Consider the following 7500-nt stretch of genomic DNA (forward strand, 5'->3'; position numbering starts at 1 on the left):
TTTTGGTAGATTTATTTATCCTGAAGCAGGTAAGATTTTGATAGATTTTATTTATTCCTGCAAGTAAGATTTTGATAGATTTATTTATCCGAAGATTTGATAGGTTTGATTATTTATCCTGCAGGTAAGATTTTGATAGATTTATTTATCCTGCAAGGAGGTAAGATTTTGATAGAGATTTATTTATCCTGCAGGTAAGATTTTGATAGATTTATTTATCCTGCAGGTAAGATTTTCCGTTTGATTATTTAAAGGTAAGATTTTGATAGATGATTATTTATCCTGCAGGTAAGATTTTGATAGATTTATTGATCCTGCAGGTAAGATTCTGATAGATTTATTTATCCTGCAGGTAAGATTTTGATAGATTTATTTATCCTGCAGATAAGATTTTGATAGATTTATTTGTGGTAACTCTCCAGTAGATCTGAATGACAGTCAGATTGAAGACAAATTTTTCGTACTTTATCCTCAGCAAATATGTCGTTATCGATATTCTGTACAGATAGTTGACCCTGCCTTTTCTTTTTATTTTTCTTTAGATTAACCGTTCCAATAATTCATATTAGTGTAAATTATTGATATTGCTCATTATAACTCATGACATCCTAATTTTTCCAGACTGACGCGGGAAATATTTTTCACCCTTTTCATAGTTATGAAGAATTACATTATTTCTAGAAATTAAATTTTCTGTTGTTAATTGCTCTGCTATATTTTTATATGTAAATTTGTAGCATTCGTATATGAATTCATTGCTCTGAATACTTTTAAAATGATTTATTAGCCTGTCTCTTTTTACACGTGTAAAGTGGAGTTTTATTGCACTGAAATAGACATTATACGTATACAGCAAGATTTATGGGAACCAATAGTTAATCTGATAATTGAAAATGAATGATCTCGTTGGTTTCATATGTTGTAAGGTGAAAACTCGTGATTTTACATCGTTCAAAAAAAATAATTCCCTGGTAGCATGCATGTATGAATAAATGTATAAACACATGTATATACAGTATATATAAAGACATGTATGGATATATATATATATATAAACTAAAAATAAATTCAATGCAGAATACTCACATAAATATAAAACTAATAATATATATTTATAGGGTTAATAAGTATATGAAACGTCTATATATATAACAGTATAAAATACTGTCAATGCTTCAGGGTATATATAGACTTGAAGAATATATGAAGATTTACAAACTTACAATAACGTTTAATTTTCAAAATATTAAATGAAACTAATTTTTTGCCTGTATATAACAGATTTTCAATCATGAATGCGTATCCCTTATCTCTTCGTAACGATACAAACACAACGATAAAATCCTAAAAGTTATTGATATTAAATCACGTAAGTTTATGATTCTTTATGTACAAAGATTTCAGAACGCTGGAAATGAGAGAACGATTCAAGGTCCCTATCTGTCCAAAGACAGCATCTGGTTGGGGTCGCATCGTTATCCTGAAGTGAAAAATATCATCGAGATAATTTTTCTCTTTAGCCGTGAATATCACCTATTCTATAGATCTCAACATTAACGGTTTGTTAATCGATCTTAACTATCTGCCTGAGGATGTGGATACAGGCTCAGGTCTCAGGGTCAAAATACTGAATTGTTGCAACTGTTATTTTTGCTTTTGAGATTTCAAAGGAAATTCTGTGTTTCATTTATATTACAATTTTGCTTTCTTGTTCTTGATATTATTTACTATTAGTAGACCTGAGTACAATGACCATCTGTGTCCCATTGTATGAGTTTAAACTAGACAGAAGTTCTTGAGTGAATAGACTGTCAGTGAATTTTGTTTCATCTTCGATAAAAATTTTGGCAGGATCTATTCTTTTAAGGTGCTTGTTTTGTATTCTTAAAACATTAGCACCTTTGTAATGCTATCATTTTGTAACAAGAACGCCTGGTTTAATGATTTTTACCTGTTTTGATGTAAGTTCTTTATTCGAGAAAAATTAAGAGTTAGAATTTTCATCCAACGAAATGGCGCCATCCTGAAAGCTAGGAGCATATTCATTTTCTAACAAAAATGTGTTTCTGTCGTATTTGAGTTCATTGTTTTTTCAAAAGGAAACTGTTGTCTTCCGAGTGGTTTAATTTCTTTCGGAATGGAATATCTAAAGAAGATTCTTGAAAAGACAAGAACGTTAAAAGTTCCAACAGATTTATCCTGAAACAAACTGAAAAAATATTTTTGTTGGCTAATTTGTCTTTCTAGAATCTTAAGAAAGAAAATAAACTGATACTTTACAAGAAAACTGAATGACCTACGTTCCGGATGCACTGAGCTACTTTTGATTGATATCAGACTGACATTAGATTCCAGAGCAAGCAAAACTATGTATCCACGTATCCTGAAACATACAGAACTACTTGACAGCTAATATTAAACATATCGGAATTTATTTTTAAAACCTATGTATCCGAAAACTGATAGAGCAGATAGTTATTTTAAAATGGTAAGAAATGGAAACAGAACTGTCCTGAATGACTTGGCATAATAAACTTATGAATCTCAAGTAGCAAAGACTATCTGTCCTGAAGTATAATGAGGTACCACATAGCTATTGTTCGACTGATATGAAAATAAGTGATCAATATATGCAGCATATTCTGAAACAGTGAACTACTTACTAGCAAATAGAAAAATTTAAGTGGAAAATAGACTGTGTACCCTGATATGTGCTGAATTGACTGACAGCTGGTCTTCAAATAATAAGAAGTCTTAGCAAGATAAATATGGGTTCTGAAACATACCGAGTTATATTTTACCTGACAATAAACTTATGAAAAATCTAGGTAAACGTTAATCAGTTTAAATTAAGCTCATATGAGCTTTAGGTATAAAATAAGTCTATACATCCTGAATATTTCTGAACTACCTGATATTAACATTCAACTGAGAAGACATAAAAATGGAAATATTTCTCCTGAAACATTACACCAGAAGCGGGTTTCAGTAATAAAATATAACACCTGAACCACATGGAACTACCTCACATGATATAGACTCCTACAGTTCCTACTTAAAAACTACACGAAGAAAAGTTGAACTCTACTCGACTTTGAGTCAGTAGGGACAAATCTAAATGTAGGCCTTTCTTGAAGTTGAGTTCTTCGTTCATACCAGAGAGACTGGAGTCTAATCAGCTTGTCCCATTTTCACTTGCACACTGCACACAATTTCCTGAAGAGATGAGAAAGAAGTTAATGCCATCATATCACCAAGATCTTTTGGTTTACAATGTATTGAGATGAAAGATAATTCGTTATAGCCAGGCCCCAAGCATCCTATACCCCTGGCCCTTTACTAGATGGGGCACAGATGGGGCAGGGCTTTTTCAGACCTGTAATGAGCGTCTGTGGTATTTTATGAAGGACGTCTTCTTAATAGAAGCTAAATTCCATCTTTTCACAGCTACTGTGAACATTAATTCAAAACTGAACTGCAATGCAAACATGGAGAAGCTTCTTAGCCTAAGTTTCTATTAGCAAATCATAGTAAAATATTCTTTTTACCTGCATCATCATTATTATTATTATTATTATTATTATTATTATTATTATTGAGCCTGGCTATAACATTTATAAAACCATTTCAACATTTTCCCGAAATCTGGAAAAGATTTTTCAGTACTAACATTGTCCCACCTCTCTCTAGTTTGTCCTAAATCATCCAAAGACTTCCTGGTTGTCTCAGTTACTGTTAGAAAAAGAGTCAGTTACTGCTCTCACCAACTACACATCTCAAGGTACTCATCAAATCATTTCATAAAAAAAAAACCAAATCATTCCATTTAAAAAAAGACCTAAAATTGACCCATAACCTTTTTGAGAACTAAATTTAAACAACTCTCCATTTCAAACTTAGGTCATCTTTTTTAAATCTCTTTCAAACTAATTATTTGATCAAATGGTACTCTGACACAGTGTACAAGACCAACCACCGCCCCCACCCCGCTAATTTTTAGTAATATAGTGCACTGTCAAATGGTTTTAGTTAAGTACCAAGATATATTATGTAAAAGTTACCAAATATCTAAAATTAAATGGAGTCCTCCATAATTGATAACATATGATGAAAAGTATTTTCCCAAAAAGTGTAAGATTTGAATGCCATATTACACCACAAACCTTCTTTTACCTTGTATAGTGCATCACTCTTGTTTTCTGAGCAACAGTCCTAACAACCAGATTCTCAACATCTGATTATGGAGTATTTTAAAGCAAGAGAGAATTGTATACCAGCAATGCTAATATGTCCTTTGTTATCAGTATTTTGCCCATATATTTAACGGTGAAAAAATATGCATCAATAAGGAGTGAAAAATTGGTTACCCATTGCATCAAGTTGAAAATCCTGATGCAATTAAAACACTTACAAACCGACTAAACATCAACTTTAGCAATGAACCACTATTACCCTGAATATCAAAGATGAAGTTCTGCTTCTTTCTCAGTAAAACTCCTTTTAATACAACAAGTAATAGAGTAATAAATTAGCCCTGTCTCAACATTTAGAAAACACGCCCTGAATACCAACCATCAATACTGTATTGAATTCCTAACACTTCAGTACAAAACATTCAAGGTAGTCCAGTTACAATGTTGTCCTAACTCCCTAATTCAGTAAAAAGCCACTGGACATGAGCTTTATACTAATGCCCAACAGCAATACGGTAGCAAGACTGTAGTCTCGACTCTTCGTTTCAGTAAAAATACACTGGACGTAAGGCAGTCTAGATATGACACTCTTTATTGTACAAAATAATGTGGTTCAGTCTCTTGGAGCCGTACAATCGCCCTGGACATTAAAAGCAGCTCAGGAATGATAGAGGCCTGTCTTTTAGTTTCTGAAAATGCAGGAAAATGTGAAGTGAAGTCTCACAGAGGTAAAACAGCAGAAACAAAAATTCAATGGTAAAAATTCAACAAATCTTTGCGATAGTGTTTACTGGGTTATGAAACGTAGCTGAAACCTGAATACTGGAGAAACCACAGACTAGCAAACAAAGTTTTTATTTATTTTCCAGATTTATGTTTGGGAATCTTGCAAGACAGACCAATTATCCTCCAGAACATCTTTTAAATAATCAACTTTTTCTTTTTTTTTCAGTCATATGCTTTGATTCCGTGGGATTTTATACTTCATCATTTTTGGAAATTTTGTATTTTACCACTGTGATTATGACCCACACTTGGGATGTTTTTAGGTCGGGACATATAGCCTTCCATCCAATTTTACATTGTCAGAGATTGCTTCACAGTTATTTGTAAAAAGAAAAAAGTATGTGAATTTCTTTTTCTAGCAAGCTTGCAGTTTTGAGAATAAGGTTCAAAATTCTACCCCAGTCCAGGAATTATCAGTTGTGTCTCAAGTCTCAAGCTACCTGGGTTATGAACTGGATATTCATGTATATAACTATGGTATCTAGTCCATTGGACATTAAACTGAAAGAAAATTGTTGAAAAAAAAACCTAGTAAGTACTGAGCAGTAACTTCCATATGCCATCTTAAAATTAGCAATAAATTCTCACAAAATTTAGTGATGGTTATAAAACTTTAAAAGAAAACTGTTTCCAGTTACACTGAGGTGCTCAACTTTTGTACTGTTGTAAACACTTTCGATGGACATTCTAGTATTTTAAGTTTTTCAATAAAATCACATTTCCACTATATCAATGGTATACCACAGAATCAGTTCACCACAATCTCCTCCACAGAGCTCAACAAGACTTCTGATTCTTCTTCAGTTGGACTCCTTGTGCAAAACATTTACTTCACATTTACACCTGGTCTATTAACACCATTTTCTCCACCTTACTCTACATGTCATTATTTCCATTCCAAATCCATTTATTTCTTGATGCTGTACAAGTTCTGACAAATACCAAAATGTTTACCAAAACTTTTGCAGCCATAGAATGGAAGCTGCTCACTTTCCTGCAGGTACGGAACATCAACAGGGTTTCCAAATACTTTGAAAAACCCATAAATGATTTTTTACAGTATGGTCTATTATGCAAAACAATCACTGGAATTTTCAACTGGTGTTTTTAAAAAAAAAGTGCTATATAATGCACGAAATTTTAACTCTGTAGTCAGTCAAAGGCAGTGAAGCATTTCTAATCTTACCAGTGTCTTACCCTTACAGGTCATAGATCCAGCTGACAAACTGGGCTTTAGTCCACTCTCTAGTATACTATGTACAAGCCTCCTCGCCATTCATGTCCTTTATTGTGCCATTCTTTGAAGTTGTCAGCCTGAAATGAAAACATTTAATCAGATACTGATAATGTCCTTGCATTTTTTCAATCTACATCTAAAGCTTTTGGGTCAAGGCTTCCCAATACATAAGCGGCAAGAAAATTGATAAAAATTCCAAAGATTTTGTGCTGTAAACTCATTTATGAGCCTCCAATATAATTTTTCGTGATATTACATATTTGCAAGTTGTTACAACTTTAAGATACTTTTTACTAGATCACAAAATATCTCAAGTTGTTATTTAAGCTGTTCAAAATACTAGTCCTAAGTCACAGTACACTAACTGAGTTCTTACAAGTCAATGCAGCTTTTGCAAGTACCCAGACCTCACAGCTTATCATAACTTCATACAAGAACAGCCATATTATCTTTTTTCCTATTGCAGCAATTCTTTCAACGAGTGTGTTAATCTAATCATTTCCTGCATCTCAGACAAGATCAAACTTCCTCTGTCTGATCTTGTACGAGATAAAATCTACGCAGTCTACAATAAAACGAAGTGTGTTTTCAGCAATTCATTCTATCTTATTCTCAGAAATGAGGTGGCCATGCACAAGAACTCCTCAGGCCCTGCTAAGCAGACCCCTTGAAAACCAACTCTCTTAAAACACAGCATTCTTGCTATGCAGGAGGCCTTTTAGTGTAGGTTGTCAAAATTGAAGTCAGATGACGTCACACTTATCAAAAGGTTTAATTCATAATACAATCATTGTACTGCAGCTGTTAGGCAAAAACTTGTGACTGAATGTCAGTGGGTTACTTGAGAAAGCTTTGAAACAAGTCAGATTCTTACAGAACTGTACATGACTAACATGCACCTTGTAAGTTCCAAACTAATAAATTTATTGCAATAATTCCCTCCTGGGAATAATTAGACCCATAAATCATGAGAACAATACCACTTTAGATTGATCCAATATTTGACTGTTTATTTCATCAAGTCATCTTTTGAAAAACCAACATTTGGCTGAAATATTGACACTAAAATGACACACTATTTCTTCAGCTCTTACAAAAGCTTTGAGATTCTTGCAACATATCATCCATTTATTATGATGAATTGAATTGAATACAGAATTTAGGCCAAAGGCAAGCATTGGGACCTGGGGGTCATTCAGGGCTGAAATGGAAATTGACAGTAAAAATTCTTGAAGGTGAACAGGAAGAAAACCTCAAAGCAGTTGAAGAAGCACTATGAATCAA

General features: G+C 33.1%; 1 long non-coding RNA gene across 1 annotated transcript; it reads right to left on the minus strand.

Moving 5' to 3' along the window:
• Nucleotides 1-3131: 3131 nt before the first annotated feature.
• LOC136855221 (uncharacterized) lies at nucleotides 3132-6221 on the minus strand. Its single transcript, XR_010857951.1, has 2 exons — nucleotides 6166-6221; nucleotides 3132-3216 (listed from the first exon to the last, which is right to left on the minus strand). It is a non-coding gene; the product is annotated as an uncharacterized lncRNA (long non-coding RNA).
• Nucleotides 6222-7500: the final 1279 nt, after the last annotated feature.

This window comes from Macrobrachium rosenbergii, chromosome 31 (genome assembly GCF_040412425.1).
Source record: "Macrobrachium rosenbergii isolate ZJJX-2024 chromosome 31, ASM4041242v1, whole genome shotgun sequence".
NCBI lineage: Eukaryota > Metazoa > Arthropoda > Malacostraca > Decapoda > Palaemonidae > Macrobrachium > Macrobrachium rosenbergii.